This window comes from Dipodomys merriami, unplaced genomic scaffold, assembly GCF_024711535.1.
Source record: "Dipodomys merriami isolate MVZ:Mamm:240054 unplaced genomic scaffold, mDipMer1.0.p SCAF_3, whole genome shotgun sequence".
In the NCBI taxonomy this organism is placed as follows: domain Eukaryota; kingdom Metazoa; phylum Chordata; class Mammalia; order Rodentia; family Heteromyidae; genus Dipodomys; species Dipodomys merriami.
In genome coordinates, this window is record NW_027204492.1 from 36,941,533 (window position 1) to 36,950,845 (window position 9,313).

At 36.2% G+C, this 9,313-nt stretch overlaps 1 pseudogene; it reads right to left on the bottom strand.

Annotated features, from left to right (window-relative positions):
- Positions 1 to 7,968: 7,968 nt before the first annotated feature.
- Positions 7,969 to 8,819, bottom strand: LOC138839413 (F-actin-capping protein subunit alpha-1-like; annotated as a pseudogene).
- Between the last annotated feature and the right edge of the window lie 494 nt (positions 8,820 to 9,313).

Here is a 9,313-nt window from a genome sequence, read left to right on the forward strand (position 1 = left end):
CTATCTATCTATCTATCTATCTATCTATCTATCTATCTATCTATCTAATCTATCTATCTATCTATCTACCTATCTACCTATCTACCTATCTGTCTAGTAGTCTCAGAAAACAGAATCTAGGTCACATGGGGATACAATGTCAATGGATGAACTTTGTAGAATTCAGAGCTGCCCCCAAATGAAATTTTGAGCATCAAAGCTAGTGAATCTTCTGTTATTAAAGGCATAACAGAGGTCAAATGACTGTAGAGTAGGAAGAGAGTTGATGATACATCAAGTATTGTATGCGGGGTTGGCATTAAGTGATTCTTTTCCACTCAGAGTGTTTGGATCTATGATTCTTTTGCATGCCTTCTTAAAACAGATTGTAGCAGTTTTCAAGTGTTGAAAGCACATCAAACAAGTCAATTCAAATGAAAAGCAGTAAAAAATGAGAAAAAGAAGAAATCTCTGGCAGCCCCATGATAAATCACTGTATTGGACACTAAATTTCAGTCTGAGTTTCTTGGAAGTTAAAGAAAAAAGGGCAATGCTCCATAGGAAATGGACTCATTACCTTGCTCTGTAACCCCTCTGTATAGTATTTTTACATTAAAAAACGAAAAAAAGGGAAGAAAATAAACAAAAATGAGTTGTAGGATGAGAAAAAATGCCTAATGAGTTCATCTGCTACTAAATTTCAGGTGGAATTTATCATGTAAATCCTTAGTTTATTTTGATGAACAATGTGGTGTTATAAAAACTATAGACATAATATTCAACTGGAACTGTCTGTTCTTCTTCTACAAGAAGATACAGAAGCTTGTAAAAGGTCAAATACTTAGCCAGTATGAATCTTCTTTCCCCTAGAAAGCAAAGGTATTATGGCTCAGGTAAATTGTTTTCCATTGATCTAGCATAATATAGAGATTAAGCACCAAGAACCTAGAGAAAGCCAAGTTGATATGACCCACATCTGTAATCAAGTATCTTCTGTGTCAAGTAATGTTTTGGATAGCAGACAATTTATTGCTGAATTCTATGAAGGTGTCTCCAAAAGGATTGAGATTAGAAGCCAAGGCTTTGTAATCTCTTCCAATTACTTGCTGACAAAGGGCAGTAGAAATCGGCATCTCAGTTTTACCTGCCACATAGAGATGCCATGAAGGTGGAGGACAAGAAAATTGATATCAAATCACTGGAGAAAGTTACAATTTCTCTCAACAGAGTGCAAGGCCTTAGGGAGGGAGTTGGTGGTTAGGTACTGGAAAAAGCCAATTTTTCAGATCTGCTATGATATGTCATTGTATATCTACAGGGATAAATACACAATGTCGAAGAATAATTATTTTATCACAATGAAACTTTACGGAATAAAGACTCTCCTTGTTCAGTGTCAGAGTGCTATTTGGACCGAAAGTATAGTCTACCAATCAAGACTGATTTCAAAATAATTTAAATTCTCACACCAATCAAGAGCCATGAAGGAATTAGAATAACACTAAATTTCCATTTCTTTTCTTATATTTTTGCCCATTATATTCTACAGTTTGCCAGTGCTACTGAACAATCCAACACCACTCTCCAACTTCCTAGACCTCCAGGCTCAATGATTCACTTTTCAATGACTCACTTTTCTTAACACTCTTTTCTTTGAGATTTTGTTATGTATATTGGCTTAGACTTTGGCCTAAATTATTTCCCTTAGTTCTCATGGGTTTTTGCCTTCTCTCCAAGATTCTGCATAATGAAAGGCGAAAGAGCAGATTTGTCTAAGAGAGAATGAAGTGATTGGAATGGTGAGATCCTGAGAAAGAAATAAAATGACTCTTTCCTTGATGCACTGAGGAAAGAAGGTTGTAAATATATGAACACTAATTTTAATTCTATTACACCATGTCAGAGAAGCATAGTTAATTCTGCATTATAGACAGATGGATTAGCAGAATCATTCAGTTTTACCTACTTTTGCTAACTCAACTTCTCTTCTTTTTCATTTCAGTTTATAGATGTTTGTTCTCCACAAAAGTCAGAACTAAAGACCTGTAGAAACAAAATGTTAGTAATAGGAAAAAGTGGTGGTAAGTGTAAAAATAAGTAACTAGTCTGGTAGAAGGATGGTCTTTGAACTGGTCCTTTGAGAGATGTCATCTTCAGCATGAAGAGGAAGCAACAAAGGGGTAACTATGTTTCCAAAGGCTTCCTAAGTCTACCCTCTGCAGTACAGTTTCAATATTTGGCTTCCTAAGTATTAGGAAGACCTTTTGAAATAAAAACTCAGTCTTGAATTCTAAAGTCAAATGTAAGTATTTATAATTCTGGTTAAGGAACAGAATATAGAATTGAAAACAAAAGATATAGATTGATGCCTTTATTCTCTCATTTATGACTCTAAATATGAGGTATGAAATTAAGGCAAATCAACTTATTGTCCAAGAGGGACTCAAACTCAGTATCTGATGCTTTGGCCCATTAGCTGGCACTCTACCAACTGAGCTATGCTTCCAACCCAATGAAATGACAACTTTTATTCATTATGTAAAGAAGTGCATATAATGTGTAAATTTCTAGGTATCTTCAAGATTCCTCACAGAATGACAACTTTAATAACTTTACTATTTCATAAAAGTATTAAGGCTAAAACCAGAATATGTATACATTCTGATCCTGCATATAGAGAGTAGTAGCTGCCACAAACATGACAATATGAGTAATTTAGTGCTTCATAGTAATACTAGCACTGTCTAAAGTTCTTGGCAAAGGCTTTGGAATGAATTTAGAAAAGCAATATGCTGAAACAAGGACACAGGATGATTCATTGCAACAATGGGACTCACAAGACACTATGTTGGAAATGAAGTTTACAACTTCAGGTGGGGAGTGGGGAAGGTGGAGGAGGGAAGGGATAGTAGGAGAAAAAGAAGGGGGTAACAAAGCTTGACAAGAAATGTACTTATTACCTTACTCATATGTACAGCATCTTTATAATAAAATAAAAAAAAGCAAATTGAACTCGTTGATGATGATGATGATATGAGGGCTTATTATCTGCCCCAATGTCCCACTGACAGGTTCCCACATATTCAATTTTTGTAACATGTTCCTTTTTATGATCTCAATAAACAGATGAATAGGATTTCAAATCTGGAAGAAACCAAAATGATCATTTGGTTCAAACTTCTTACTTCACAGAGTGGAAAAAAAATCTTGAAGAAGAAAGTACCTTATCAAAGTTTACATAGTTGGTTATTGGCAGGGGTGAAGCTAGAACTTCCCTTCTTCCTATTTCTGGTGAACAGTTGCTGTTAATCTCAAACAATGCTGACCCAGTATTCATTATTGAAAACACCAAGCATTCTTAGTAACTTGTATGATCTTGTTTGGTATATTTATCCCTTTCCACTATGAAGCCAATCAATAGTTAGTGATTAGGTCTTTATTTGGTAATGTCATTTCTAATATGTTCTATGATCTTCCATTTTCTCCCCTCCTATTTGACCTAACTGAAAAAAAAACCCTAAACAAACTGTTTTGTTATATTGCTAGTTGGTTATATTACATCAGTAAAAAAGGAAAGGCCACAACTTTTGATTATTTAGCTGAGCTCTTAAAAATTTCCTTACACTTTCTTTTTTGGGGGGACGGGGGGTCTGGTCGTGGGGCCTGAACTCTGAGCCTGGGCACTGTCCCTCAGCTCTTCAGCTCAAGGCTAGCACTCTACCACTTGAGTCACAGCGCCACTTCCGGGTTTTTTCTTTTTTGCTTATGTCGTGCTGAGAAATCGAACCCAGGGCCTCATGCTTGCAAGGCAAGCTCTCTACCACTGAGCCACCTTCCCAGCTCTTTACACTTTCTAAATGAATTTAGTATTTAGCACTTACAAGAAAAGTAAATCATGCTTTTATGAGTAATATATTTATTTGTGTTTGTTCTATGCCATGGGAAAAATCTTGAAATTGGCAATCTATATGGATCAATTCATGACAATATATTGAACCGTAGTTTTTAAGTCTTCTAACTCAAAGATTCTGACTGAGAAAAGTTACAACTGGGCAGGTATATATTTAAGAACTGAGGGGCTGTGAAGGTGGCTCAGTGGTAGAGTGCTTGCCTTGCATGTGTGAAGCCCTGGGTTCGATTCCTCAGCACCACATAAGCAGGAAAAGCTGGAAGTGGTGCTATGGCTAAAGTGGTAGAGCTCTAGCCTTGAGCTGAAGAGCTGAGGGACAGCACCCAGGCCCAGAGTTCAGGCCCCATGACCGACAAAAACAAAAACAAAAACAAAAACAAAAAAACAACAAAACAAAAACCCTAACAGATCTGCTAGATAAGAGTTTTTCAGATTAACTTGTTAAAATTATTCTTTCATCATACAAGGTTAATTGATTTTAAAATATCATCTCGTATTTCTATCAGTGAGTTTTAATTCACTTAATTGTATCACTCACTGAAATGATGTCCTCATATATCTTTATTTTGTATGTAAAGTCCATGGTAGGCAATAAAAACAAACTTCCATGCAAATGTAGTTTTGACTGATTTTTTCTGTACATTTCTCTGGTCAAATATACATAGATGCTTAGCTTTCAGAAGGATGATTTAATAAACCGAATATTAGAGGAACAGGTAATTATCAAAAATTTAATATGCCATCTGTTTTAACTGACTACAATAGGACAATTTGAAGTAGAATTTCTAATCTGTCCAAGGTGTTACTGATTGGAGTAATTCATTGGTTGATCTGCACAACAGAGTGTTCTTACATTTTAGCTATCCTTGACATGTGCTTGTAAACTTCTTCGATCATTTTTATAACAGTGTCAAAGAGGTAGTGCCAGATGGACAAGGGCTAGAGTTTCTTTTCTGCCTTTCTTCCAATCTCCTGTCAGAAGCATAGAATCAAGGCAAGTTTGACAAATACAGTAAAGAGATCTGGCAAATACCTTCCTAATCAGATCTATAAAAGCAGCCAAACCAGATAAACAGTTTCCAAAGTAGATTTTTATCTGTGGTTGGGGTGCTGAAATGATCTGGATGGTGTGTCTATGAGAAATCAAGTAACGGGAATTTCAGGGTTTTTTTTTCTTTCATTATCCTTAAAGTAGACACCAACCGTAGTTATTCATTCCAGGCATCAGTTTTCTAAAGAATCAGTTAACAACATTTTCTATTCAAATCAGGAAATTGAACATTTAATTCCTTTGGCAGAAAATATCACTACCACCACCACCACCACCACCACCACCACCACCACCACCACCACCACCATCATAGCTATCATATCATCATAGTTACCTCATATACATAGGATATCTTATGATTCTGACAACTGTCTATGGACACAGATACTTTTTTTTTTTTTTTTTGTCGGTCGTGGGGCTTGAACTCTGGGCCTGGGCACTGAGCGCTCTACCACTTGAGCTACAGCGCCACTTCCGGTTTTCTGGTGGTTTATTGGAGATAGGAGTCTCACAGTCTCTCCTGCCCGGGCTGGCTTTGAACCGCGATTCTCAGATTGCAGCCTCCTGAGTAGCTAGGATTACAGGCGTGAGCCACCAGCGCCCGGCTGGACACAGATACTTTTATGAATCCTAAATTACAAATGAAGACATTGAGGACCAGAGGAGTTAAGAAAATTTCTTAAGGCCACAAATGTGATTAGGAGTAAGTACAATCAAAATCACATTCATCTTTATCCCAAAGCACATGCTCATTCAACTCTACTCACATGATATGAAATTATCTAAGGGGACCAAATAACATTTTCCCTGCAAACTGAGCAAGGCACTGGACTACTTGGAATGTTAAATTCTGGAAATTTATTTCCCACTTGAGGGAACTGTTTCCTATCTTTGAGGTTTGGTTCAATAGATACTTGATGGATGAGGAAGCTGCTAGAGAACATATAAGGGTGGGGGCAACCAGAATTAGAACTTCCACTCTGTGTTTTGTCTGATCTGGTAGGTAAGAATAAGTTCCTTCAAGTCTTAAAATGAAATAAATAAGAAACTATTAAATCACATTGCTGTTAATGGAAGTTTTAGCCACTTGAAATTCTGTTTGAAAATATTTGACAGAATAAAAATTATAAGATGATGCTAAGTGCAATGAACCCTAAGATAGGGACACAAGTGGGTTTTATCTTTCTTCCTATTGCTTTTTAAGTTATTTATAATGTACTATGTGATTTTTTTGTTGTTTGTTTTTGTATGTTCTTCCCCAATGGTATAACCCCTGTTTTCACTGTATTTGATTCTGGTACCCTACATCTTGTATATATAAAAATTATCTATCAAATTAGGTTTTTAAACAGTCTCATGTCCTTTAAGGGGGTCTATTTTTGCTTACATGTGGGGGTCTCTGATGTATATTGAATATTAGAATTGAATGGAACCAAACCAGGGGCCAAATACCAAAATGAACTTTACTCATTTATTAAACTCCAGATCAACTGAAGCCAAATATTCTCACTGAACTGTGACTTGAACCAATGTTTATTGCTAGTGTTTTTTTCTTTTAGAACAAAACAAGTATATTTCTATTGTACTACTTGATACAGAAGATAGCATGGTATAGATGCATAGTATGAATGAGAAATAATACAAATATATTTTATTTGAAATAAACAAAAATGCTTACATAGTTTTTACTTACAAACAAGCTGTTGCTTGACTATATTACAGAGCAAAAACATTCTGAAACACCAACACCCTTCTGTTTTGACAATTATTTGGAGAGAGGTAGGAAGAAACTACGTGGTTTTTAAAAAACTGACCTTCCCTTAAGGCCTTGTCATAGAAGTGTAAAAAATGTAAATGGATCCACCATTACCAGTTGTCATTATTATATCTATGTTACCTGAATATTCTAAGATCATAAACATACCTGCCAATATACCTGGGAAGGGTTGCTTATATCACAGTTACATGAGTTCCTGGCAGGTTGGATCAACTAAGAGTAATTTGGAACAAATTTTACACTTATGTAGAAGAAAACACTAGTATTCTCTTAAATAACAGGTAATAATAGAAAGATACTGCCTGGAAGTTATCCTTTTCATTTTGGTTCATTTTTAGTTTCTGTGATTTACATAGTTGTCTGTTTCATTTGCTTATATTACAATCCTGCCACAAAATGTTAAAGCACAAGATACCTATTATTCATTCCTTCAACATCTATGTTTTTCAAGTTTCATACTCTACCACATCCACAATATGTCAGCAGTTCTTGGAGAGGAAATAAAAATATAAATGGGCAGAACTTTCCTAAAAATGTAGATGTTTCTAACTACAATGTTGCTTGATGAGAAGACAATGTGAAAATGAAAAAAAAGCAAACGTTTATGTGTAGGGAATGTGGTTCAACTCTTTGGACTTAAAAACAAGATCCCCTGAGAAGCTGAGCATCATGGAATTTCTAGAAAATTTCCTCTGCGCCCCCCCCCCCCCGACCCATAGACCTGAAAAGTCTAAACTTCCACAAACTACATTTGTGAGATGTTATAGATGATGATCTAAGCAGAGGGAGAAGGATGAATGTGTCTTCCATTTAGCTAGTTGTAGCATAGCCTCTTTAGCTGTTGGTGTATCAGTAAATGCTACTAAAGGTACCAGAAGTGCTTTCAAGGATATGGGTTAACAACAACAACAACAACAAAACCCTACTGACCATATTTTCTGTTTAAAAAAATAACAGGAATTCATGGCTAGGAAAACCGTAAAATGACTCCAGGATGGATCTCTCCATTAAATGTAGCAAGGAGGAAAAAATAATTTACACTAATAGATACAGTAATAACAGAGAACTACTAGGTAGAGAACACTCCAAATATCAAGACAATGTTATAGGTTCAACAGTATTCCATGAGCCTAGAAAATCAGTTAACTTTGAAAGCCCTAGCAAAATATCACTCTTCTTTATAAATCACTTACCATATGACCATATTGAATCCTTTTCCTTCCACACACTGAAGAATCCTGTAGTCACCTTTTAAGCATTCTGCATTTCTTTGCCAATCTTGTAGCTGAGTAACTTGTTCCAGTCGATTTTGGTGCGGGTAACTGGGATTTGCTGGTGCAAGGCCTTGAATGTAGTATCTGACATTGTTTGTTTTCACTAATTGCTGCCTGATACTAATTTTCTGCACTCTCTATGATTTTAACAAAATCCTTGGCAGTTTGGACTTCATTATAAACATTTTGTGAATCCTGTACATCTTTATGACTAACCAATTGAACATTGCCATCTTCATAATAGTGAACCTGAATCTTCAGCACTCCAACCACCTGTAGGTGGTGTGACTTTGAACTTCCACTCTGATCTCCAACAACGATTCCACAAGTTTTTAGGCTGAAACGGGTGGCTTTCAATACACACAATTATAGTCTGTTGCTTATCTATAGTTTTAGCATAAACAGTAAAGAAGCTGTTGGAATAATGATCTTTCATGTAGGCTCTTAAAGCACTGTCACAGGATTCTCTCCAAGACTTCAAACCTCCATCTACTTCCTGTGGCTGGGAATCACTTGCTTCTTTCCGTAAGTGATCAACTGAAAGGAAATTTTGTTCCTTGGATCTAAAAATCTGCTATTACCTAGGGCATCATGCTCTGTTATTAGTACCTGATCTTTGTATCCTTCTATCTTCACAGGTGTGAATTGATCCAAGTTATACTGGGCAAATGCATGTGCTGCCCCTTCCCTGAGGAGATTGTCATTATTAAGTAGGAGTCAAACATCATTGAATACTTCATTACACTCCCCTGGGGATGCCTGGGTGATGAATTTAGCAGCTATGCCTACCTTCTCCTCATCTGATACCCAATCCTCAAAGTTGGCCATCTTGGGCTGCTCTTGTTAGTGTTTTTCTTAACTTAGGCTGAATTTATTGAAACGGGAACCAATATTATATATTTTCTAAAGGGACTGAAACAAAACTAACATAGAATTTCAAAACAGTCTTGATATAGAACCTGAACTGAATTGATGCACATATAGTTCAGTCAGATCCAGTCTTTTATAATACTACTGAGGTCCCAAAGTTAGAGCCCTGTTCTGTATTCAGAGAACTTGCCTCTGCCTTGACTGACTGAGCAACTGAGTTACACTATCTGAATTCCTCTAAGTCATAGCATCTATAATCCCATCCATGTTCTGATAGAGTATGATAGGGTAGAAAAGTGGTCTACTTTTAAATGAAATAGGATGCACGTAGATGTTGTAAATGTACGCTTGTTTCTTTAATGTTTTTCAACTATAAGGTATAGACTTCAGCCTCAATCTATGTATTTGATATTCCCTTTGCCTGAAATACTTTGCCTCACTTGTTTGCTCTT